At 44.5% G+C, this 27,380-nt stretch overlaps 1 protein-coding gene across 1 annotated transcript in view; it reads left to right on the forward strand.

Moving 5' to 3' along the window:
• The first annotated feature begins 16,620 nt into the window (after window positions 1–16,620).
• LOC148478435 (sodium-dependent neutral amino acid transporter B(0)AT2-like) overlaps window positions 16,621–27,380 on the forward strand; it is an 80,804-nt gene continuing 70,044 nt past the window's right edge. The window contains exon 1 of the mRNA XM_088455438.1: window positions 16,621–16,678. The gene's annotated coding sequence lies outside the window, so the exon portion shown is untranslated. The remainder of the gene's footprint in view (window positions 16,679–27,380) is intronic.

Consider the following 27,380-nt stretch of genomic DNA (forward strand, 5'->3'; position numbering starts at 1 on the left):
TCTCCAGTGACCCAGCTCTGATAATTGTTCTGCATCATGCGTTAGCAGATTCCAAGTGGGCTACTGATTACCTGAATTACTTGTTGTGCTGTCCCCTGAGCTCACAAACACTGGTTCTAGTCCCTTATCCCTACATCCAGTGTAAGGGGTTGAGTTCCACTCAATTGGTTCCAGGGACAGACTGGCAGCCTTGCAGGTGTCACTGACCTCTCTGAAGGCCCCAGTCATTTACCACATGGGCCTTACCCATGAGTAGAACTCTAATTATACCACCACTAATCTGCTACAGCCTCTCAGCCCAGTCCACGGGTCCTGACTTTGATCTAAATACCCTAAACGTGGCAAAATATGTGGTAGGGTAGTGCCTCCTTATCTCACCCACCAACGGGTTTTGACCGGAAATGTCTTTATCAAGATGTATCCCTACTATAGCTGCACCATAAAAAATGAATTGTTGCCATGTACTAATAGCTAATGATTTCACAGAAATCTCCTGCAGAATGCTAATTAGCACTGCAGATCGCAAACATATTATTGTAAATGGGGACTACGAGCTGACCCCTAAGTACTAAACTCAGAAAAGCGAGGCTGTTAGGAGTTAGACCTCATTAGTTTACAGTTACACCATCTTCTACTGTCTTCTACTGTGAGATCTCTCGCAGTTCTCAAAAGCCACCACCACCTGATTGACAGGCTGCAGTCATTTGGGGGCGGGAACTGCCTGAGTTTGTTTAACCCGTGGAGTTGAGCCCAAAGAGACTGATTCCCCTTCAGTCAGTACAATGGAGAGTGACGAGAAGCAGGCGAACTCTGTGGACAGAGTTACCTGCATGGCCAACAGACCACCACAAACCATGTGGCGGCACCTGCTGCTCTCCAGGGAGCTTTCAAGTGGGTCCCCCTTAGAAGGAGTGCCTATATCAGAAGAAGCACCCAAAGAGTAAAAGAGTACTTTTTAGAATATTTCAGGAATATTATTAAAACTAATATGGACCACTCACTGCACTGAGGAACATTCAGGTGACATTGGAATAGAGCACATCTGAATAGGTATTAGGGACACCCCTCTTCTGCTTATCGCCCCCCAAAACAAGCATCTTCCAACTCAGGTGATTTTGGCCAGCAACCGCTCTGTCCTGTCCCTGCAAGTATTTAAAGATCATGCCGGGAAATTAACTCTCAGGGACAGCAGTCATTGCTACTGCTATCCTTGCGGGTTCTGTTTAGTACATAGTGGGGATTATTTTCTTTCTTTTTTTTTTTTAATAGTTTTTTATTGAAGCATTGTACAAACAATTGTCCAATAAACAGAATAGACACAATAATCATGTTTAAAGAGAAAATTATTCTTGATAGAGGATTAAAAGGAAATTAGCTGAACAATCTAGTTTTGAATAACGGTGCCTTGGACAATTTTTCAAGGTATTGTTGTTCCATTTTTGAAAAACCACAATTACCCAGACAATGTATGACAGCACTTATAATAGCTCATAGAAAAATAACTAAGAGAAAAGAAAGAAAAGAAAAACTTATAATTACTTTCCCCCAAACCCCCCCACCCCCTACTCAGAGACACCACAGCCCTTGGGCACAACCCAGACCCACAAAAAGTGTTAAGCATTGGTAAGGATAATTTCTTTTGGGGGATCATTATCCAGGTTACGCAGTAAATGCCAGGACGTGTTTTTTACACAACCATGTATTTGACGCCTCATATCCAAAGACAAAGTAGATCTATAGCTCTCCTACATGATGAAAATTGTTTCTACTTTGGAATACTTATCTAGTGTTACCTCCATCCAAACCATATGGAAGATATGAAACAATTTAGACTTAAATAATGAGAATGATGAAGAAGATGACAATATCCTCTTGTGTAATATAATCTTTCGGACTGCTGCACTAACAGCGAAAAGTAAACATTTACACCCCTTATTCAGTGGTATAACAATGGCCCCTGCAGGTGGCTTGGGGGCGCCGGGGGTTGGGAGCGCCGGGGACCATTGCTACACCACTGCAACTGTGAACGCTGGCTTCTAAAGTGATCAAAGGCTAAGGAAGCCTCTGGCCACTTAAAAGGCCAGCGTTCCCAGTGATGCAGTGCGCGGGTGATGTCATGCAGGAGCGGAGAGGAGAGTGATGCAGTGCGCGGGTGATGTCATGGCAGGAATGGAGAGGATGGTTGGTGAGGTAGATCTTTCAGAGTGTGATATAATGGGTATTACCGTGTGGCATAATGTGTAAGGGGCATTACTGTGTGGCACAATGTGCTATTAGGGGTATTAGTGTGTCATAATGTGTTATAAAGGGCATTACTGTGTGGAATTATATGTTATAAGGGGCATTATTGTGTGGCATAATGTGTAAAAGGCATTACTGTGTGGCATAATGTGTAAGAGGGGCATTACGGTATTGCATAATGTGTTATAGGGGCATTATGGTGCGGTATAATTTTTTATAAGGGCATTACAGTGTGGCATAATTAGTGTTCACTCAAGCTCCGGCGGCAGGCAGGGTGCCGGAGTTAGAGAGGGCAACTTTGTGCGCGCGGGCGAAAAGGGGGCGTGGCCATAAAAGGGGGCGTGTCTATAAGACGCGTTCCCTTTTTCATCATACTTGGGGGTGTGCCCGGCACTTACGGACATGCCGGGCAGCCCCCAAGCGCTGCAAACAGGGAGAATAGACGCCGGGCGCATGCGCCCGGCGTCTATTCTCCGGCGGTGACCGGGTCACCACACATTTCTCCACCCGCGGGACACTGCGTCCCATGGGTGAAGACTGCACCCGCAGCCTGTGAGGGCAGGGTGCTTTTTGCCCTCCTTCTGGAGGGCAGGGTGCTTTTTGTCCTCCAGAAGGAGGGCAGGGTGCCGCACCCTGCTAAAACAGCCTAGCTGGAACGCTAATAATGTTTTATAAAAGGCACGCGCAGAAAAATGCAATCTTTGGGGGGGTTTTGGGGCGGGGGGCGCCAGAAACTTTTTTGGCAGGGAGGTGCAAAATTTAAAGTTACGCCGCTGCCCTTACTGACTCTCATATTAGCAAGAACAATACCAGATATTGCCCACTCCACTGTGAAAGGAACATATTTAAGTAGAGAGGCCTCTGCATAATTCTCGACTTGAAGCCAGAATCTCCTGACTAGTGGGCACAACCAAAAACAATGGTATAGGTCTGCATAACTCTCCCCACATCTATAACAGGAATGAAATGTAGAATGCCCCATAACAAAACTTCTGTGCAGAGACAGATATGCCCTATGGAAGATGTTTAGAAACATTTCCGTATACATAGATGACGTAAAGGTCTTACATGAAGTATTAAGAGTAGCAAGGAGGTCTTCTACAGTGTATGTGGAACAATTTAATAGTCATTGTGATAATCCCCTGGAGGAGGATGCATGATCCATATTCACTTTGAAATATTGGTAATAGATTGAGATAGCCTTCCTAAGTATAGGAGGCTGGGACAAAAAGTAATCTACTGGGATCTCCCAGTCACCATCAGAAAACACCCTAACCACAGAACTGATATAGTGTTTGGCTTGCAGGATAGCCAGGGGGTAACCAAACAAAGTTCAGTACCTCTCCACAGCCTCAGGAAATGTCAGTACTTCACGCAAGCTCCTATTCACTAAACAACCCAGATTAGTAATACCTCCCACCCGCCAAATTGTAAACGGATAAGCCGCCAAGCCAAGAACGATTTATGGGAGTTATTTATTTCTTACAATATGCCATATTTTCCTTGTATTCCATAATAATGGGTTATTCCGGAAGGAGAGTGAAACTTCCTGATCATGGAGGTGGAGAAAAGAAAGTAAATTCCCACTGATCTAAAAACTCCCTCTCCAGAGAAGTATTTGCATAATTGTCACAACCAAGGACCCAATCAACTAAATACCTGAACATTGCCTCTCTATTATACATTTGAATATCCCAGAGAATCCAATCCCCCTATTCAGTTTGAGTTACTGTAGTTTTAAATTAAATGAATGCCAAATGAAGTTTTTGAAAACCTTATAAAGATGTTGTAAATCTTTTAATGTGATGAACAGGGACAGAGCTTGGATTAAATACACGAGTCTCAGAAAGGAGATCATGTTTATCATACTTGAATGTTGTAAAAAGGACATCGGCAAGTTCTTCCAACCCTCCAGCTCATCTGAAATGTTCTTAATTATGGGCGTGTACTGTAGTTATAAGAATAAAGGTTTGCTAGACAATGAGGAATTTTAACTCCCAAGTATGTAAACTGATCTCTGGCCCAACAAAGTGGTATGTTTCCTGGAACCTGGGACAGGGCAGCTCGTGAGCCTGGATACAGGGATGGTGCAAGGTTTCTTGGCACCCTAGGCATTTCTTCAGCCTACCCCCCACCCCCATCCTTGATAGCTACACAAGCCCTTATATATGCCCCCAGTAGTGGCCCCCCTATGCAGTGCCCCCAGTAGTGCCAGCAGTAGTGGTCCCACCTACGCAGTGCCCCCAGTAGTGGTCCCCCATGCAGTGCCCCAATATAGTGCCCCTTATACAGTGCCCCCAGTAGTGCCTCTTATACAGTGCCCCCAGTAGTGACCCCCTATGCAGTGCCCCCAGTAGTGGTCCCACCTACGCAGTGCCCCCAGTAGTGGTCCCCCATGCAGTGCCCCAATATAGTGCCCCTTATACAGTGCCCCCAGTAGTGCCTCTTATACAGTGCCCCCAGTAGTGACCCCCTATGCAGTGCCCCCAGTAGTGGTCCCCCATGCAGTGCCCCCAATATAGTATCCTTTATACGGTGCCCTCAGTAGTGCCCCTTATACAGTGCCCCCAGTAGTGGCCCCCTATGCAGTGCCCCCAGTAGTGGTCCCCCCATGCAGTGCCTCCAATATAGTGCCCCTTATACAGTGCCCTCAGTAGTGCCCCTTATACAGTGCCCCCAGTAGTGCCTCTTATACAGTGCCCTCAGTAGTGCCCCTTATACAGTGCCCCCAGTAGTGCCTCTTATACAATGCCCCCAGTAGTGGCCCCTATGCAGTGCCCCCAGTAGTGGTCCCCCATGCAGTGCCCCTAATATAGTGTCCTTCACACTGTGCGTCAATAGTGCCCCTTATACAGTGCCCCCAGTAGTGGCCCCCTATGCAGTGCCCCCAGTAGTAGTCCCCCACCTATGCAGTGCCCCCAGTAGTAGTCCCCCACCTATGCAGTGCCCCTTATATAGTGCCCCCAGTAGTAACCCTACCTATGCAGTGCCCCCAGTAGTGGTCCCCACGATGCAGTACCCCCAGTAGTAACCCCCCAGTAGCAGCCCTCCCCCAGCAGTGCCCCTAGAAGTAGTCCCCCCAGCAGTAATCCCTCCCTATGCAGTGACCCTAGTAGTAGTCCCACCAGTGCAGTGCCCCCAGTAGTAGTCCCCCCAGCAGTGCCCGCAGTGCCCCTAGTAGTACTCCTCCCCCCCGAAGTGCTCCTAGTAGTAGTCCCCCAGCTATGTACTGCCCCCAGCAGTAATCCCCCCTATGTAGTGCCCCCAGCAGTAATCCTCCCCCTATGTAGTGCCCCCCAGCAGTGCCCCCGGTAGCAGTCCCCCCCAGCAGTGCCCCCAGTAGCAGTCCTCCCAGCAGTGCCCCCAGTAGTAGTCCCCCCAGCAGTGGCCCCAGTAGCAGTCCCCCCCAGCAGTGCCCCCAATAGTAGTCCCCCCAGCAGTACCCCTAGTAGTAATCACCCTCTAGGAGTGCCTCCAGTAGTGGTACCACCAGTGTGCAGTGCCCGCAGTAGTCCCCCCAGCAGTGCCCATAGTAGTAATCCCCCCCACCGGCCAGACAGACAAACACACATGAAAAAAAAAAGAATACTCCACTTACCTTAATCCCCGCTCCGGCATCTGCTTCTCCGTCCGGCGTCCTCCCGGACCGGCCCGCTCTGCATGATGGGAGAGACGTCATGACGTCTCTCCCATCACCCACTGCAGGAGCTGCAGCCCGGCATCGGCAGTGGGCACAGCAGCTGATGAGAGTCTGTCTGACTCTCATCGGCTGCTAAAACAAACACACAGCTGCCGGCGCTGGCGGCTGTGTGTTTGTTCCTTGTAATGTAGTGCAGACTGCACTTGTGTGGTCCACACTACTGCCCTGCAGTGGCCAGCACTCTTACTTAGCTGCCTAAGTTTGCCTAGTGGTAGCGCCGGCCCTGGGTGGATAGAGTGCTACTGATGTATTTATATTCGCCGCTAACACTGACACCTCCTTAAAGCACAGAAAATTGCTATCTCTTGGTGCGCAAATAGAAGCAAAATTTGTATGTGTAAAGATCGCGCTCCTAAAGTCGGGGTGCAGCAGATGACTCTAAGCGGAGAAACACCAGCCGCTCAAACAATCTCGACAACAATACAACAATGAATAATCTGCGCTCCCAATTGTGGGGATATTGGTAGATGATAAACAATGACAATTTTACAAATAAATTAACAATGTAACACTGAGGTGGATATCAGTCTGATCCCACACTAGAGAAAACACAAAATTCTCAGTCAATTCTCAAGATTGGAATCATTGACTGTTCACCGTACGTATGTATCAAATATGTTAATCCACATATGGTTTTCTTTTCATATATCACTTCAAATTGGATACCTCTTCTCTTGCAATGTGGTACCTCAAAGAAATAGAATAGAGCTCCACATGTGAAATCCAATATTTTTTAAGAAGTGAAACAATAACACAGTAGTGCAATACAACAAAATAAAAAAGTAGGTGGAGGGGACTGACCCATATACCTATTGGACCACTTGGTTTAAGACAACTGCAGGGAGGAGAGGAGAGTACCCGTGTCACGGTTGCCGACACTTGAGACTCCTGGAGGGAGGCAGGCCTACTAGGCACAATAAACTGGGGTGGTCTTAGGAATGACCTTTCCATGAAACTCAGTAGCACAGGATAAAAGTAAAATAGAATTTATTCACAAAAGAAATATAATCAGCAAGGTCTCATATAAAGTCTCAAACAGCACAGAGATTCACATATGCAATAATATGTATAGGAGACAATCCCCAAATATATATAAGCTGTCTTTAGCATATAAGAACTAACATGGTAGGGAACCCCGAGTCCAGAATGAGGCTAACACCTCAGGATGACATTAAGGACCTTTGCCAGGATAGAACCCTGTAGTAATGGAAATCCGGAGCAGAGCGGACCCTGCAGAATAGTATAGTTCCGGGACAGGGCTGTGCCCTGCGGTGCAGTGAGAGAGGAAGCAAACTTGAGCCTTGTGGAGTAGTGAAGTCGGAGCAGGGTTAAGCCCTGTAAGACGATGAGATTCCAGAACAGGGTTGAGCACTGCGGCGTGGCTAGAGTTCGGAGCGGGGTTGAGCCCCATGATGCAGAGAAGATTGTAGCAGGGTTGAGCCCTGTGGTGTGGCTAGGGTTTGGAGTGGGGTTGAGCCCCGTGATGCGGAGATGCCACTGTAACACTTCAGTTGACAACTGTAACAAGGATGAGTTCAATATCCACAGGAATGAAAAGACAACAGGTAAAGTGCAGCAAAATGATGAAAGCACAATGATGGATCAAAAAGCAATACTTAGACAATAGGAATGCTGGGCTCTGTAGTGCAGTGGATAACTGGCATCAGAAGTTCATCTGGAATATAACAAAGTCCACAGCAATCCACAGGCACAGCGGGGATCTGGCAGGAGTCCAAGAAAAGACCTGAAAGCAATGTTGCACAGACACTGAGACACAGTTAGTAACAGGCTTTATACTAGAGGTCTGTGATCCATAGGAAGTTTCAGAACATGTGACCCAAATGAAATCAAGTTTGAAATAATGAGCAATCTAGGAATCCCACAACCTGATGACACTTGGGAAACAGATGACTTTAACACTTTATCCCCTGAATGAGAAGCATGCCAGCAAGCAGGATAGCTCCTCCAACGACCACAATGGAACTTTGGCAAAGGTAGTCTATCTTTATGTACTGAAATAGTCGCAGTCCTGACAACCCGGGCTCACCATATCTACACCTCTTAGTGTGCCTTTCCCAAAAGGCCCAATCTGGTAGGGGAAAACCCCACTTGGTGGTTTCTTTTTTATTTTGTTGTATTGCACTACTGTGTTATTGTTTCACTTCATTAAAAATATCAGAATTCACACTATGTGGAGCTCTGTTCTATTTCTTTGAGATATTCTATTCATTTTTCAGATATTTAAACTCCTGTTTGGTAATTGTTCCATTTGATCTTGTTCTATTAATAATCCCATCATAAATGATATTACAGTTTTCTGTTGGGTTAAACATTGATTTGTGATAACATTCCTGATTGTTGAGTTGTTTCATTGCTTCTGCAATATACATGGTTGTAGGCCAGATCACTATATTACCTCCTTTGTCTGAGGGCTTAATAATTACGTTATCCCAGTTACTCATCTCATTGAGGGCTTGTCTTTCTTTTTTAGTGAGGCTGTCTCTATACCTTGGTATCTTCCTTGTCTTGTAGAGTTGGTCCAATTCCTTACTCACTAGATTAATGAAAATTCCCACTTCTGGACATATGTGGTCCAGTGGAGTAAAATCTGATTTTTTCTTACATATTTTACGGCCTGATTGTTGTTCATTTTCCCTCTCTGAGGAGACCTCCTCAAGAATTGAATCATCTCCTGATCCTGTGCAGTGAGAGAACCTGTGTGGTCTCCATCAAGTACTGTGTATTGCTCTCCCAAGTAAGTACAAGGGTTATTGTTTATATATTCTTTTGAGATTGGATACCAGCGATTGAATATTATTGTACAGTATATTCTATGTGAGGAATTTTTCCTCATACTGACAGGTGTTAATTAAGAGGATGTGACAGACATTGCAGTACTTTAAAACCACTCCTATATATAGATTGAGACTCAAAATCTGAGATAGGACTGATAATTTTAAGTGGTTTACAAAACTGTTATATTTCACTATATATATTTTTTTTTGTTCAAGGAATGGTCTGTGTTAATGGGCAACATGTAACTGACAATTATAAATAATAATTGAAGAACATACAAAAGATAAGCAAGTTGCTACATTAACAGATCTCACACACTAATTGAACCATTATTCCTAGTAATTAACCTTAAATCTCCCAAGAAGGAGGAGAATACTGCAGCAATATATATGCTTAAATTGCTAGCAGACATATCTTGAATGTAAATTTATTTTTCATTTTCTTGTCTTAGAAGATACGATTAATGGTGCATACACACAGTCAGATTTTTCCTTCAGATATGAACGATAACTATTTAAAAATCGTTCAGTCGTTCATATCTGAAGGAAAATCTGACATATCTGACATGCCTGAACGATGGACGATCTGCAATGCGCGTTCCCGTTTGTCAGATAACGATATCTGACATCTGATGTGTTTGCAGTCAGACTTGGACGATTCCATTCATTTTAATGCAGTCAAAAATCGTTCAATCGTTCAAATCGTTCAAAACTTTGGTAAAATCGTTCAAATCGTTCAATCGTTCATCTGACAAATCTGACAAGTCTGACCGTGTGTATGCTCCATAAAAGTTAAGTTTTATATAATATTGATATATGTTAAGAGTGCACCCAAAAAAAGAAAATTATTTACCTTCTGTTTGAATCATCCCTTTATGATCCAACACCCCATATACAAACTTTAAAACAAGCCAGAAAGAAAACAATGTTATGCCCACATTCATTTATGTGAAATACAATACATGTATTATAGAATATCTAAAACAGATTCAAATCTATTATAGAATTCACATTAAAATGGGCCATATTAAAATGCTAATACTCATAAAAACCACTTGACCTCAAAATCATTATTGAGGCCACCCGGTATCATAGTGTTAAACATGTAGATATGTTTAATTTCCATTTTTGCAACCTTATCAGTTATTATACTACATCTTTCACCACTTTTAACCTGTCTGATCCCAATGAAATTTTTTAAGCCCTCTATTGAGCATGTGTGTTAATTTTTGAAATGTATATAATGGGTGTGATCGGCGCTCACTCCTCCTATGTAGGGAATATGGGGGAAAAAAAAGTGCTGCACGTCCCAAGAGTTAGACTCCCCAGGGTCTAAAACAGTTAATCTGAAGTCAAGGATGGCTTGTGTGTGAAAACACACATATGTCAAAGAGTGGGACTGCGCTCTATAAATGGTATAGGACCTTTTGGCAAAAAAAAGAATCTAGCAAACTCTGATGTATATAACATGTGATAAATTTATTTGTATCAATACTGGTATAAATGATTAGTTTACGGGTGTATGGTATGGAGAGCTGAAGAGGGGGGGGAGAGAGAGAGGGGAAGACACGAATGATCGGGTAGGGGATGGGTAAGTGGTGATGTTAGGAAATGATAAGAGTGAATTGTTCAGTAACTGGCGGTATATCGGTACAGGGGGAGGGCGTCCCACACCCCACTGTAACTGAAAAGTCAAAGGCAGAGTCAAAAACACCCCAGTGAATGGGTAGTCAGTGGTTCAATTAAAACACAGTCTAAAAGTACTTAAGTCCTGGTGAGGCTTCCTGTCTTCTTCCGGCGATCTTCATCCGCTCCTGCTTCTGCCGATGGTAGGGCTATATTCCGATAGCCGCCGCTAGACTTGGGCAGGCGGAGGGACGTGGATATGTCGGTGGTGGTGGAAGTATAAAGAGCTCCTACGCGTGTCGGCTTATGATAAGCCTTCCTCAGGGAGTAGTGATCACTACTCCCTGAGGAAGGCTTATCATAAGCCGACACGCGTAGGAGCTCTGTATACTTCCACCACCACCAACATATCCACGTCCCTCCGCCTGCCCAAGTCTCCACATTATCGGTAAGTCAAGTGCGCAGCAGCCTGGAGCCGTCAGATCCCCTCCAGCCCGTGACTTCTCGTGAGATTGCTGGACTGAACGGGAAGTGCTTCCAGACACTGCGGGGACCAAGCCTGTAGCTGCACTAGCAACGGCTATCGGAATACGGCCCTACCATCGGCAGGAGCGGATGAAGATCGCCGGAAGAAGACAGGAACAGGACCAGGATTAAAGACAAAGACGAGGTGAGGCCTCACCAGGACTTAAGTACTTTTAGACTGTGTTTTAATTGAACCACTGACTACCCATTCATTGGGCTTTTTTTGACTCTGCCTTTGACTTTTCAGTTACAGTGGGGTGTGGTGTACTCTTATACCGCCAGTTACTGAACAATTCACTCTTAGCTTTTCCTAACATCACCACTTACCCATCCCCTACCCGATCATTCGTATCTGCCCCTCTCTCTCTCTCTCCCCCCCTCTTCAGCTCTCCATACCATACACCCGTAAACTAATAATTTATACCAGTATTGGTACAAATACATTTATCACATGTTATATACATCAGAGTTTGCTAGACTCTTTTTTTGCCAAAAGGTCCTATACCATTTATAGAGTGCAGTCCCACTCTTTGAAATATGTGTGTTTTCACACACATGCCATCCTTGACTTCAATTTTTGAAGTGGGCAGACAAGGAGTGGGTTTCCAGACCATTCCTTACATTTCTAATATGTTACCCTCTTTTGATCTTTAATTATTATTATTATCCTTTATTTATATGGCGCCACAAGTGTTCCGCAGCGCCTTACAAAGTACATAAACAAATAATTTGACAAGTGACTTACAGTACAATATAGGACAAGGACATGGATAATATATATTGCTACATTAGTGACCATAACACCTAGCTATACAACAGAGCATAAGCAATCAAGTGTTAGGTGCCCTGGTGGGTGGTAAGAAGTAGATGAAAGTAGAGTAAGGAGAAGCACAAGAGGGTAGAGGCCCTGCTCGTGTGAGCTTACATTCTAAAGGGGAGGGGCAGACAAACAGGTGTGACATAGATGGGGTAAACAGGAAGGAAGGAGCATGTTGCAGCAAGTTAGGATGGGAGCTGGAAGGCTTTGATGAACTAGTGAGTCTTATATATACTGTACATATGAAGTAGTGGGTCTTGTCTTGTGTGACATCACCAACCGGAAGCAAGTGGATTACATGCGGCTATACAGAATGTGCCACTTCCGGTAATCGGCAGCAGGAAACAGCAGGACTCTAAGGGAACCTGGACATGATAATAGCTGTGCAAGAAGTATTCTGATCTGTAATGGTCTTGCAGTCCTAGCTATGTAGTATTTTGCACAGGCACATTCAATTGCATAAATTACGTTCTTCATGTGGCACGTAATAAAATCCTTTTTGGTTATTGATGTTAATTACTTCACACTTTCTTCCTATTGTCCCTTTTATATGTTTACATCCTACACACATGCCACAACTATGGAAACCTTTTATTAGAATCTGCCCCATTTTCTTTGTAGTGTTCAAATGGGCACTGTTTACTAGATTGTTATTTTTAAATTAGCAGATCTTCTATACATAACATTGTTGTTTTGGGGAATCAAAGGGCTTATAGTCGGATCCTTTAATAAAAGTAGCCAGTGCTTTTTTAAAATTGTCTCCATCTTCCTATGTTGAGAATTATAATTTGTTATAAAGGCCCATTTAAATTTCTCTCCTCCTGTATTGTTGTCACCCTTATTTTGTACAAGTAAGGTGCTGATGTTCTAGCTTTGTCTAGATCCTTATCTATTTTTCCTTTGACATACCCACAAGCCCTAAAAATGTTTTTCATTTCTTTTGCTTGTTCCTCAAATAAGTCTGACTCTGTACAATCCTGTCTCAGATATTTAAATTGGCCCCCAGGTATGGAGCTAAGCCAATTATCATGGTGGGAGCTCTCCGCTAAAATATAAGATTTTAAATCCGTTTCTTTTTTATAATTTTTTTGTATGAATACAACCTTCTTGAATATAAACCGTTATATATAAAAAGTTAATTGTTGTTTGGCTAATTTAAAAAGTCAATTGGATATTAAAATCATTCTTGTTTAAAAATTAACAGAATTCACTTAAAATGATATGATCACCCTTCCAAATAAAAAATATATTGTATATATAGCGTGACCAGGACACCAAGTTTGCTCTGAAAGGGTTGTCACGCCACACAATACTCTCCTCCCACTGATCCATAAAAATAGTGGCATAGCTTTGAGCAAACCTGGTGCCCATAGCTATACTCATCTTTTGTAGATAAAAAGTGTCCTTGAATAAAAATAATTATGTCGTAAAATAAATGAAATGCTGTTTACAATAAAATCCTGTAACCCGTCACTCAGGTCCAATGTTGTTAAGCTCTTTTGGACTGCATCTAACCCTATCTTGTGTTCTATAATCATATATAATGAACTGACATCTGCAATTACTAGCCAGAAGTTATCTTCCCATACATTTTCGCTATTACATTCAAGAAATACAGCGTATCTTTTAAATTGGACTTATTTTAGCTACTAGTGGTTGAAGGTAATAGTCTATATATTGAGAAAGGTTCACAGTTAGGAATCCAATTCCTGAGATGATAGGACATCCCGGTGGATTAACAGGATCCTTGTGAACCTTCGGGAGTACATAGATTACAGGTATTATTGATTAATCAGGAATTAAAAATGTTACCTTAGTTTCACTTAATATCCTACTATTCTTATAGGTGTCTACTGGCGTTTGTAGTAACTGTCGTATTACTTCATTTTCATAGTCCATTTTGTTCATTATTACCACTACCCCGCCTTTATCCACCGGCTTTATTATTATATGATCATTTTTACCAAAATTTTTAAGGGCTTGCCTCTCTTTGAAAGTTAAATTTTATTTAATCTTACACTTCCCTATCTCTTTTATTTCTCCCATCATTTGTGTGTTAAAGGCATCTATAAAACTCCCTTTAAGGTAGGCTGGGAATAAAAAAGATTTGGGTCTAAATGAGGTAGTGGATTCTACCTCCATATTCACTCTTTCTAATTCCCCATCTTTCTGGAGGAAAAATTTCTTTACCATCAATTTGCGAATTAACTTTTGTAAATCAACATATAGTTAACAGTCATTACATTTCGAAGAAGGAGCGAATTTCAGTCCCTTTTCTAATAGTGATATATTGTTTGACTGTAGGATATGTGAACTAAGATTGAAGATTTTAACTTTTCCTTGTGAAGGGTTTTTAGATTGTTTATTTTTTCAGATTTTTTTCTTCTGATATTCTTTTGTCTGTGTGATTTTTACTTTGTTACCTTTTTTTCACACACACCCCCCTCTCTTTCCCCTATATCTGACTATTTGGGATAGTGAAACCTCTGATTCTACTCTAAAAAAGAATACATTTCAGATGGGTAAACATCCTCGTCTAAAGGCAGGAACCTGTTTTCCATTCTCAGTGTGAATGGCACCCCTCTGTGTCTTCCCATGTAGATGTCCTAACTCGATTTTCTCCTCCTCTAAATTTTTTTTATTTTGTCCTCCATTCTAAATTAGGTTTTAGTACCTTGGTTCTCTATATATATTCCTTATGGGTTTTTCAAATTTATGTTTCAGATAATAAGGTTCCGGGGTTCTCAATTCCTCTCTATCTGCTTTTTCTTTCCCTCTCTTATTAACTCTAATTGGACTTTTCAAAATTGTTACATTGTCTATTTTTGACTCAGACTCTTCCATATCTCTCCTAAATTTTTTTTAGTTTCCTCTCCCTCAAAACCTTCTCTGTTTTCTTCAGTCTAGTCTCTATAATTTTTTTCTTTCTCCTTATAGTCTGTTAACACTTCTGTATTGGTCAATATTGTCTTCTATTTTTTAAGGTCCTTTCTCCTTTCCTCTATGATGAGTGTCATGAGTGAGAAGGAGCAATTTCTAATAATCAGATCCCACTCTTTCTTAAAATGATCTGAAGCAGTAGAGAAAGATGCTTTTTTTGTCTACCTCTAATCCCTAAAGTATCAGTTTGTGTGCAAGTTATTTTTCTAATATAGCCACCTCCCACCAAATATTAATCTCCTTTATGAGATCTTTTTCCAGTTTATTTATAACATTTCCAAAATCCTCATTTGACACCTCTATGCTATCTGTTCCAGGATCAAATAGAGTCCTATTTAGGCAATTCTCTCTAAATCTAAACATATGGCAGCATTTATGTTAGATACACAATTAGTATTCTGTGTCTAATTTGAGTTATACATGTTGGGAGGGAACGAAGTAAACAGCCATTGGACAATTGTTGTTGATCAGTAATTGGTAGGGTTATTTAAAGCTTATTTGGCCACTTATACATGGAAAAAGACTCCTTTGGAGGGTTGAAACACGTTGGTGGGGATACGGGGTCGCACTTTAGATTACCTGCTCACTTAAAGGAGGGACATTTTTTCACATAAGAAAAATCTTGGGATCCCTATCATCTTTTGTGCCCTGTGGAAAACTACCTCCCTCATGCTGGGTAGGAAATTTTAATTGTTTTTGATTAGATGGAAGTTTTATTAAACAGAATTTTAATTCAAGATTTATTCTGCTTTAGATTAATAAATTCCGGACTGGGTCATTGAGAAATAAGAAAGTGGTCTGGTGTGTTCATCTAAAGATACCCTGATGTGCCTGCTTTTCAGAGGGAATCAGTGAGTGAGATGTTTAAGGGCAACCCCAAATTATTTACTATATGAGGTGGCGGTCTACAAATTCACATTAAAGATACTGCTATATATCTGAACACAAGTATAAGGGGGGTATCCCCAAAAAATAATATCTCAAAACTGTGGTTAATAACATAAGGATATTTTTAAGAGACTGTCTGTATTGTATGTCATATGCATCAAACAGGATTACACGATTGTCTTTTGTGTTATTTTTCTCTTTACATGTAATACTCAAAGTACTTCATTGATGAAAGTGGTCCTCAGTAACAGTGGAGTACATTATTCTATTTATACAGTAAGTGCCATTATACCTGTGACAGCTTTATTATTGCATGTTGACCTCCTCAAAGCACTTTAAGATGTTAAATGTATGACCTATAGATTCATCAGGATTGCCTATATAAAGCAACACAACATCTGTGAATACTGTTCATTTGCAGGGATTATTTTCATTCAGTGCGGGATGTACTTTCAGTAAACTGCAGCCGACAGTAGCCGATGCGCAGAAAGACTCCAGGTTCATAAACCCGAAAGTCTTCACACTGCAAAGGACAGTGCTTTTCCGAAGAGCTGTACTTTGCAGTTTTAACTGCGATTCTTCGATACAGAGTGTTAATAATCCGGCAGTCCATTATTAATGCATAAGCCCCTTACTGGTGCGTGTTCATTAGATTTGGTTTCATTCACAGAGTTTAAAAAATAAATAAATCACAAATTATATAAACCATCGCATTTTCTTTAAAGAAAGTGCTAATTTTCCTACAGTTTCCTGTCATGTATGGGTCTTTAAATAACTATACAACATTTATGTACAAAGCTTGAATGTGCTTCAAATAACTCTTTGTATCGTTGATAGATGCAATGATAATGTTATATGCTGTTTTGAGGTTGACTATTGGCTACTGTTGTAGCCCTTGCAAAAGTTACAAGAGGCACCAAATGGGTTAAAGCATTAATTTTACAAGTGGGTGTGTGTAGGACGGAACCCTAGGGGGTGGGGGGGGGGATGGAGAGGGGAATGACAACACACATCCACGTGGCACAGTGCATCTGGCTGTATTTGCTGCTGGCTGCAGGTGAGAGCAACACTGAGGAAGCTCAGGGACCTGCCAGAGAGAAGAGATACTGTACATACGAGTCCAGCTCGTCATCACAGGGCGCATAAGTAAGTGCAGTATCCCTATTACTATTATTATTCTTCAAACATTGTCAAAATTTAGAGTCGACTGAAAATAAAAAGGTATATACAAATATAAATGTTTATTCTGCCCTAAGCATTGTGTGATATTGCACCCGAAATGACTGTCATGATTCTGTACTCAACATGTCCATGTCCCTCTGTTCAGTACTGCCTCCTACATTGTATTACGCCGGTGAAAATAGGTGTTTGATAATGCTAAGAAATAAAATAATCTCTGTGGATACCACTGAGCAGTGCTGTCTGAGGTATGTGCTTAAATAGCCAGTTGAAAATTTTAATCGGCACTCACATTCATTGCGAGATTTACCCAGCATGTAAGTGCCACTTTAAATTTACAGTTCCAGACCAACTTTGTAACAATACCCAAACCCATTATAACAAAAGCCCCACACCACCTTTTAATTGCTTATGTAAGGTTGTAATAATTACCTTTAAAGGGATTTTATCTCACTTTGGGAAATCCCGCTTCATTTTGCACTTATATAGCAAGAGGGTAGTTGGGGTCTGCTTCATACTTGCCTACTTTTCCGGAACATCTGAGAGACTCCCTAATCTCAGATAGCTCTCCTGGACACCCGGAAGAGTGGGAAAGTCCCCTGTGCGCTGTGGTCTGTTTCCCCTGTTCACAGCCGTTACCTGCAGCTGGGAGTCTTTCTTTATGTCCAAGCCGATGTGACAAGACATTTAGTTAAATCAGTGCTATACCTGCACAGTATTGTGCCTTGGTCTAGAGGTGCGCACCCTCCTGCATCATCATATTTTCCACCCCCAATCCCACTCCCTACTTTCTCATCCCGTCCTCTTTGTCAATAATGCCCCCCCCCCCACCCCCACACTCATTTTCACACCCCAATGTTCTGGCCCTTATTTTTCTCTGTGGCTCCTCTACAAATTGCAACACTGGAGTTCTGGGATTAGGAGTCTTCAGAAAGTAGCCGGGTTATTCCATTAGTCAGTTTAGGCTTGTGCTTAGGGCCTAATGGGCACTGAGAGGCCTGGATTACCAAAAATCATTTTTATAAAGGAGGGGATTAAGGGCCCAGACTAATATGTTGCTGGGGGCCGACATTGTGTCTTAATCCATCACTTCAGGGACTAGGGATGGGCCGCTGTGCTGCCTCCTAGGCCTTGCGTCCAGGGCAACGGCACCTGTCTCACTGTCCTCAATGCTGCCCAGTCAAATTCTGTTTTTGAGAGCTAATTGGAAGTCAGTGACGTGCAGTGAGGTTAATGGCTGGGGAGGCACACATAGAGATAGGTCTGAGTACTGGGAGCCTGTCTCTCCCCCTACTCACTGTAACTTTCCCCTCACTACACTAAGCTTCACTGTCCATTGATTCTCCTACTTGCATCACTGTGTCTTCTCTTGCTGTTGCTGCTCCAATCTCTAAACAGTGCAGGACACTTCCTGGTCACATGACACATTCAAGGTGTCCGTCAGTGCTTAAAGCACACCCCCATACCCAGAGGCAAGCCTCTATTAGCTCTCTTTCTGTGCAGCTTACTGCCTGTGGTGTGGCCTCGCCACCAGGTCTGCAAGCAGTGTCTGACTATACAGAAGCGAGGCTGTTTTGTTGCTGCCTCATCTCTTGTCTCCCTACAGTCCCAGGGAGCTCCACGAAGCTGGTGAGTATTAACTATAGAACATTTTTACAATAAACAAAGAAGATGTTTATAAGTTACAAATATTTTCTTTGTATTATTCTAATAATTTTTATATCAAATCTCAGGAGTATCAGAGCCTCCCCTGCCTACCCTGACTGCACGTCGCTGTTGGAAGTATGCACTCTACTGGTCTGCGGAATAGGACTGGGTAGACTGAGACTGGTCTGTGAGTTGCAGTGACTGCACCACAGTCCACAATTACAGCTTGGGCTGTTTCCCGGCTTCAGGTAACATACAGTTCTGGTGGAAAAATGACACATTTCCAAATCCACATATAGTAACAATATTTTGCATTGACAAGTAAGTTACATATGGGGCAATTCAATTCAGCGCTCTGTTGATAATGCCAGAAAGGAGTTCCAGGAGCTATGCAATCCAGCTTGCCTGACTAAAGGATTTCTTCTCGCACCCTCCTGTTTTCCGGCTTAGGGCCTGATTCAGACCCAGTCGCTAAGCTGTGCTCACTCGCTGCCAAAAGGGGCCGGGTATGCAAATCCAGTGAATGCACTGTCTGGCTTAAGGACGCCCTCTATGTCTTAGAGGGCGACGGCAGTGAGCGCACGCAGGAGTATAAAGCCGCCCACCTTCCTCTCTTAGCACACGTCATCTCCAGGAAGTGTATGATTAATCGGTAACATCGAGACCCATCGGAGCTGCACGCAGCACTTGAGGTAGCCCCTACCCCACCGCAAGCGCTGCGATCAGTTCAGGCTAAACTACAACCAGGTGACGTGTTCAATGACACTACTTTGCTAAATTATGCACACCAATTAAACTCCATTTTGACGCTCAGACACGCCTGCGTTCGCACATCCACTCCCCCGTTCACAAGCACCTTCCCCTGTCACCACCCACAAACGGTGCAATCTGTCACTCAAAGTAGTGTCCAGTCTGTGTACTGCGAGCACACGATTCCCGGCCGCAGTGACTGGTTCGCACATGTGTACTTTGCCGCATACGCATGCGCAGATGTGCGATAATCGCCCCTAGCGTGCATTCGCAGCTTATTGACCGGGTCTGAATCATGCCCTTAGTGCGGCGCTAGCAGCCTAGTGGCCACCACTTTAGTCTGAGAATGCTGGTTCTCGCGACTAAACACCCAGATTAAGTTGTTATAGTCGGACTAAAGATGCAAGGTAAATTAAATAGCTCCGAAAACCAAACTTCCCAGTGCTATTCACCTCGCTCTGAATTGAATCGCCACCATCGAAGGCCATGTGTAATAAACTAATATCCAGTATTGATCATTAATCTGTGTTTTTGTTCTATAATGCTCATCTTGTTTTATTTGTAAGGCGCAACAATATGTATCTGGGGATATGGACCTGGTGAGAGAAGATTATTTTGGACAGATGGGGCCAAATGTAATAGGGTGTCTTTTTTGGTAATTTGCGAGTTTTGTGCTAAACTCGCAATTTTTCACAACTCTCCAGTGTAATAGGGTGTCAGTTCAATAGAAAAGTGTGAGTGTGCAGGGCCGGGATGCACTAAACGGAAAATGCGGTAAAACCCCTGTTTACCGCATTTTCCTTATGCATCAATAAGCTGGCCGCCGTGTCTCTCTGCGCATGCGCAGATGGACTCCCGGGTCATAAACCCGGAAGTCCACACGGCGGCTGGGATCGCAATGGACAGCTCTTATTGGAAGAGCTGTCCTTTGCTGTACAGATCGCATATGTTAGTGCATATGCGATCTGTACAATTGCAGTATCCGGCGGTAATTATTAGTGCATCCCGCCCCTGGTATGTTAGAATAGACTTTTACATTCACGGTGTGTGTGTTTTTTTGCGTATTTCTTTGGCTGTGGAACCACAAGTACCAGCAGGCCCGTAATGCCCCGCATGCTGGTATTTGTGGTTCTCCAAATACCACCATGCGGTGGAGGCTTGCTGGGACGTGTAGTACCACAACTAAAGACAATGGCCCTCATTCAGAGCCGCTCGTTAGCGGCAGTACGCTCGTTCCGAGCGATGATCGCACATCTGCGCATGCGTACGGTTTTTAGTACGCATGCGCGAACCAGTCAGTGCGGCCGAAAATCGTTTGTACGCTATATAGCGAGTGCCTGCTATTTTGAGTGACAGAATGAGGCGTATGTGGGTGGTAACAGGGGAAGGTGCTTGAAAACGGGGGAGTGGAATTCGAACGCAGGCGTGCTTAAAGGTCAAAACGGGCGTTTTAAGGGTGTGCATAATTAATCCAGCAGCGTCATTGACCACGTCACTTGGTTTTTTTAAACTCAGAACTGCTCGCAAAATAGCGGTTGAAAAAACCAACCACAAGAATAGCGAGCAGTTCATACGCTGTACGATGTACTCGATTAATCTAATAGATAGCGGACATGACGTATGGTGCGTGCGGCCAGGGGGCGTTTTTATCAAATAAACGAGCGTATGTTTTGCTCGCTCGTTCAGACTTAGAGGTGTGAACAGACTGCAATGTGCGAACGGATCATTTGAATAGCCACCCCTTGTTTTTGAACGAACGACCGCAAATAGCGAACGACTCTGAATGAGGGCCAATATTTTAACCACTATTTTACACTTCAGTAAAACACTATCAACCCGGCACCCACCGCCCTAGGGTGCCGAGGATAGCCCCGGGCTATTAGTCTAGGCCTGGGGTGCCCTGGAGAGGGGGACCCCTTTATTGGAGGGGGGGTCGCCAACTCCTCAGGGATCCCCGGCCTGGCCCGACTAACGGTCAGGAGTAATGCTTTGGCCAGGGAAACCGGGGAAAGGTTTTCCCTGGCTGTGGCATTACCCCCTGCTAGAAAGAGTCCAGTGCTGGTTATAGAATTTACAGGGGACCCCTACTCATTTTGTCCCCTGTTTTTCCATAACCAGGACCGGCTCTGCAAAGCCCTGTGCTGGTTCTTAATATACAGGGGACCCCTACGCATTTTGTCCCCTGTATTTTTAGAACCAGGACAGGTTTTATAAAGCCTGGGGCTGGTGAGGCTTTTGGTGGGGGGGGGGGGGCTGCACGCAATTTTTTTTTTAAACACACACAGAAACCATCAAGGATCTCACTGATCTGTGATGATTCTGTATAACTCGCACCTTTTAATGCTAGTCGCATTAAAAGGTGTCAGTTTACATAGGGAAAAACTTGCCTAAACTCGCAAATGTAGTAGCATTGAGCTGAAAATTTTGCAGGCTATTGAATTTGCGAGTTACAGCACAAACTCGCACTTTTAAAAAATGCGAGAAGGTGCGAGTTTGTACTGTTGCTAAAACTGACACCCTATTACATTTGGCCCATGGTGTCGATTTTGCTTTTAAACTGGAAGGGAAGAAGGTGAGGATGGTTGAGGTCGGCAGAGAAGCAACTTCACTGTGGGCAACAGGGTTTGGGTGACTGGGTGGATCTTGGGGATCTAAATTAGGCTTGCTTTGAGAGAGAAGCAAATATAGTAAAAATACAGAATACATTTATAATGGAAGATGTCTGCATTGGAGTGCCACTTTTCCCATTGGAACTTGGTGGTATAGTAGCACTTCTGCAGAGCTGTTTGGAGTGCCACGGTTGGGGTTTGGCTCATCGGAGACGAAATGGTGTGAGATTGCTGGAGCTGCCTTACCTAGGGTTGCGAAGTAGAATGAGACAGCAGCATTAGGGCAGGGCTGCCTGAAATTGTGGAGAGGAGTGAGTCAAGTGAGGATGAGAAGATGATTGGGTGAAGGCAATGTGATGTAGAAGGAAAGGACGTTGTGGTCCAAGCGGGTGGACAGAGCCGAATTGTGTTTTAAAAACTGCACTGTAGCTGGGAACACTTGGTTCTGGGCTGCAGTGCCATGACATGTATGTTTAAAACTCTATGTATAAAAAGTATTTTGATAAATTTTGCTCACTTACCCTGGTGGTCCAGTGGCATCTGGTGCTCCTTTCCTGTGGCTGTGGCACTCCAACTCTTATCTGTGTGGACCAGTGTCCTGATGGTCCAGTGGAGGGTGCAGCAGAAACCCCTAAGTCTAGCTGTAGCATATAGCCATCGCTTAAAGAGTATCCACCAGCTACTATTATCAGTGAGCTGCAGGAGGGACTTAAAATGGGTCTCCTGAGTTTGAGTTAACTTAGTAGGTTTAAGGCAGGATACACTGGAGCCAAGAGGCACCAGGAGCCCTCCAGGAACTGCACACAATTAAGTCATAGAAGCCTGGGGAGCTCATGCAGGGACATAAATTGTTGGAGAGTCCTCAACCAGTACGCAATCATCAGAAGAGGTGCCAAGCAGGTAGTATCCAGAATCTTCAAAGGAGGAGCACAGCATCGAGCAATTGTCAGAAGGTCATTGCAGGGGATGCAGCCAGGAAGCCGACGGTTGCAATGCCGACCGCCGGCTTCCTGACTGTCTAATTCTCGGCAAGGTACAAATGACATGAATCGAAATCCCGATGCCTGTCATTAGACCTATGCCGGGAGCCCGACACCCGGCATACCGATTGAAGCCGCGCGGGGGGGGGAGAAGGTTAGGTTAGTGGCTCCCTGGGGGGACTTAGTGTAAGGGTTAGGTTAGGGGAAGGGGGGGTTAGGGATAGGCACCCCCGGAACCCCCCCGGGAGCCTTAGGTTTAGGCTGTGGGGAAGGGGGGGTTAGGTTTAGGCACTTAGGGGGGGTTAGGGTTAGGCACTTGGGGGGGAAGTTAGGGTTAGGAACCCCTAAAGGAGGGTTAGGGTAAGGGGGTAGAATAGGGTTAGTGTACTTACCTTTTTTAGCGGCCGGCGGTATATCATACTGATTCCCTTTGCAGACTAAAGAAGGCATCTTGTAAGTGGATGTTTTAGGCGGAAGATTTAACAGATTACGAGGGAGATAGCTCAAACCTTCTAAAGTAGACTTTAGAGACTGTACTAGATAAATGATAGCTAGATAGTTAAGGGCAACTTCTCAACTTTTGCCCTTTAAAAGATTTGATACATCTACTTCTATATTCCCACACAGGGGCGCCAAGAGGGGGGGGTGGATAATAATTACCCGGGCCCGGGCTTGCTGGTGGGGCCCGGCACCGCACCCCCCCCTCTTATATCACAGAGGCGCTGCAAAGTGTCTTATTTACAAATTTTTTCCCCTAAGGGGCCGTAGCCACACATTCCGCGATTAGGCGCGCCCCCTTTTACCTGGGCCAGGCGCGGCTCTTGGCACGCCTGTTCCCACAAATTGGGGGAGAGAGAGAGTGTACGCCCCCCTGCCACAGGATACAATCTGAGGAGGTCAAGGGAGGAGGGGACCCACTTGCAGTCTCCATGCGGGCCCCTCCTCTTCAGCAGCACAGTAGACTCTTTGTGCCAAAGTCTGCTGCGCACACGTATGTATCTTGGAACCTGACACCTGCGCTATGTTTCCGGAGACTATGCAAATCCCCAACATGCCATTTTCACAGTGATTTCTCTCTGCAACGCCAGTTGGGGACTCCAAAGAGATAAGTATAATATAATATGGGTGCAGGGTGTGCATTGTGGGCCCCCCTGGACCCAGGGGCCCGTGTGCACCGCAGACCTTGCACCCATTCTAAATACGCTAATGGATACAATGTACTGTATGTACCCAAGTGTGAAACTCCACCAGGTGGATGCATAAGCATAGGGCCAGATTAAGGACCACAAATACTGGCCCTAAAACCGATCAAGGGCCAATTTTGAGAAGAGGAGGTGTGACCAGTGCTGTGTGGGTGTGGCAAGTGCCATGTGGGCGTGTACTCTACACTATCTGTCCCAATGTGTCACTAATGCTGGGCATACACTATACAATTATCAGGGCAACCCACCTGATATCAGCTGATCACCCCGATAATTGTACTGTGTGTGCGGGCGACCAAGGGTAAAATATCGATTGATCCAGCATGCCCGTCCCAAGCAAAATTTCCAGGGATGGAGTGCAGATATCGGGGCCAATACACTGTGAGATATGTGTATGCCTGTGATATCTGCTGGGTTACAGGCTGCCAGATAAAATGTCTGTCGGTCTGACAGGTATTTTATCTGGCAGTGTATGCCAGGCATAAGTAATTATTTAATAGTAGAAAAATTGCAACATTTTATGAGGAAAATATAAATACAATTTTAATACAGCTGGGCAGCCGGTCATCATCATGCTGTCATGCTTATGGGCCTATTTTTATGTGGTGGCCTGGGGCTACATTGTTAATCTGTTTTTGCCTGTGCACAGTGCATGCATCCACATGGATTACAGAGAGAAGGGATACTGGGCCTGATTCAGACCCGGTCGCAAGCGCTGAATGCTCGCAACCGGTTCGATGGTGGCCCAGAGCCCATGCGCACGACGGAGCCAGCTCCGCCGTGCGCATGTGCAAGACCCGGATAGCGACGGGCAATCCGTCACTCCGCGTCTCGTACCAAAGGGGGCATGCTGTCGATGTTGAGTGACAGCATGCCCCCTTTGGTGGGCGGGCCAGGGGAGTGGCTGCCCAAACGGAGGCGTTCCCATGTGAATGCCATCTGTCCCCTCTCCCCTCTGCCATTACAATGTTAATGATCCATGGCCACGGCCGCCTGCTCCCCGGCCGTTCTGTGCTGTAGTGCCGTGGCTGAGTAGCAGTAGTAACAGAAAAAGGCTGCCCCCATAGAAGGCTACTGAAAGATGGTTGCCGTCAACCAATGGGGAGCCAGGGTTTTTTTTCCCCAGGAACCCAAGGGGCTGGAGAGCGTAAAAAAGGGGGTGGGGATTATCGGAGAAAAGAAGATGAATAGGTGAGTAAGGGTCTATACTGTGGCTGACATAATGAGGTCTATTCACTAAGCCTTGGAGAGAGATAAAATTGAGAAAGATAAGTTACAGCGAATCTGCTCCTAACTGTAATTTTTCAAACACAGCTTGTAAAGTGTCAGTTAGGAGCTGATTGGCTTTCTCCATTTTATCTCTCTCCAAGGCTTAGTGAATAGATCCCAATATGATTAAGGGGCATTACTATGTCATAATGTGGATGAGGCACTACTGTGTGGCATAAAGTGAATAAGGGGAACTACTGTGTGGCATAATGTGAAAAAGGGGAACTACTGTGTGGCATAATATGCAATAAGTGTACTACTGTGTGGCATAATGTGCACAAGGGGCCCTACTGTGTGGCGTAATGCAGACCCTCCAACATTACCCCATCCACCCAGTACAAAATGCTCTGCTCCTGGATTTCTCTCTTAATTGATGATTGCAGCCACCTGTGCATCTATTTTGCCTCATCTATTTTCTAGTTCAACAAAGGTGGCTGCAATCATTAAGTAGAAGGGAAGTCCAGAAGCAGAGCATTTTGTACCGGATGGAAGGGGTCATGTTGGAGGGTAGGGCATACTTGCCGACATTCAGCTCCCTCCTTCCAGGAGGGAGCTGAATGCCTGTATGCAGCGGGGGGCATGGCTGGACAATGACACTGTATGCAGCGGGGGCAGGGCCGCGCGACCGCGTCACTGTGGCCCCGCCCCCTCTTCACAATGCCGAAATTAAAGGCATTATGAAGGGGGCGGGGCCATGATGATGCAATTCAGCGCGAATCGCATCACCGTCACCCCCACTGCGGGGGTTTTTATCATTAGTGTGGGGGTTGCCTGCCTTTCCGTGGGGGCGAGAGCAGCACCCGATGTTCGGGGAGGCTCCCGGCCAAATCGTGAGGGTTGGCAAGCCTGGGGTAGGGTAATGTGAATAAGGGGCATTATTGTGTGGCATAGCATGAATTGTGGGCACTACTTTGTGGAGTTATGTGAATAAGGGGTACTACTGTGTTGTGTAATGTGAGTTTGGGGCACTGTTGTGGAGTGGGTGGAGTGTCATGATGACACCTCCCCATTTCAAGACCGCGCCTATTATTCTGTCCCTAAAATTGTTTTTTGATTTGCAACACTGAAGGCAACATAAGTTCTTGTGAGGGGTTGGTACTGGGTACCAAATGTCTACTTTCGCCTATGTTTACTATGGGCCAAATTAAATTCAGTGCAATGTAGAATAGCCGCAGGAGGGAGCTCACGAAGCTATTAAATACACGGCGCCCCTGGGGATGCGAGGTGAAATCCGACAAAAGTGCCGGGCGCGCAGCTGTTTGGCACTTTAGTCAGAAAATGCCGGTTACCGTGCCTATACACCCAGGTTAAGTCATGATAACCGGTATTCTCAGACTTAACCCATTCCCGACAACGCTAACAGCGCATTGAATTGAATAGCTGCGGGAGCTCCCTCCCACAGCTATTCAACATCACACTGAATTGAATTCGGCCCTATGATTGCTCAAATGTGGTAATCTGCAACAACCATAGCAACCAATACCAGCTCTGTGTAGTTTAAAGTTAGAGAATAAAAAAAAATATATGACTGGGTTCAATGGTTTGATTTGCATTTTTTAGCAGTTAGTAATCAGTAAATAATTGAAGCCATATATCACACACTTTACTTTAGGCAATCTTATATACTAGAAACACTTGTTTTATTCGTGGTATGTTCCCTTATGCCTTATGTATGAAGCATTAGATCTATGTCCTCAGGGGTCCTGTCATAGTTTAGCAGAAAATGAAGATATTCTTGTTTTACCATCTAATTAAATAAAATAATTTTGAATATGCTGTACTTATTGTGTTTCAGTAAAAAAAATTGTAAGGGGGCAAGACAATAAGGTAAGGTATCAGGGTTAAGTACAGCTTGCGTATCTTGAATGTTTGGACGATTCCTTAAACTCTAGCCAGTAATGCCAATTAGGTACATAGGGGGCCTATTCATCATCGAAGGCCGTATGGCCTCCGATGATGAAAGATTGATTTCGCTGCGAGGGTTATTACAGTAAGTATCCAACTTGCAGGTGAAACTTTGCACCGGAGCAATTCACCATTGCTTCGGTGAGGGGACAACCGTTCCAAAAAGCAGCTGTCCCCTCGGTTAGTATCACAGCTACAGATGTAGCTGCGTTACTAACCTCCTCCCGAGGTCACGTATGCGCACAGCTGCCGGGGAGGTAGTGAGGAGGCGGCGGAGGGATCTGCTCGGATCCCTCTTCGCATCCCC

Source organism: Taudactylus pleione, unplaced genomic scaffold (assembly GCF_031769625.1).
Source record: "Taudactylus pleione unplaced genomic scaffold, aTauple2 ptg000655l, whole genome shotgun sequence".
Classification (NCBI taxonomy): Eukaryota; Metazoa; Chordata; class Amphibia; order Anura; family Myobatrachidae; genus Taudactylus; species Taudactylus pleione.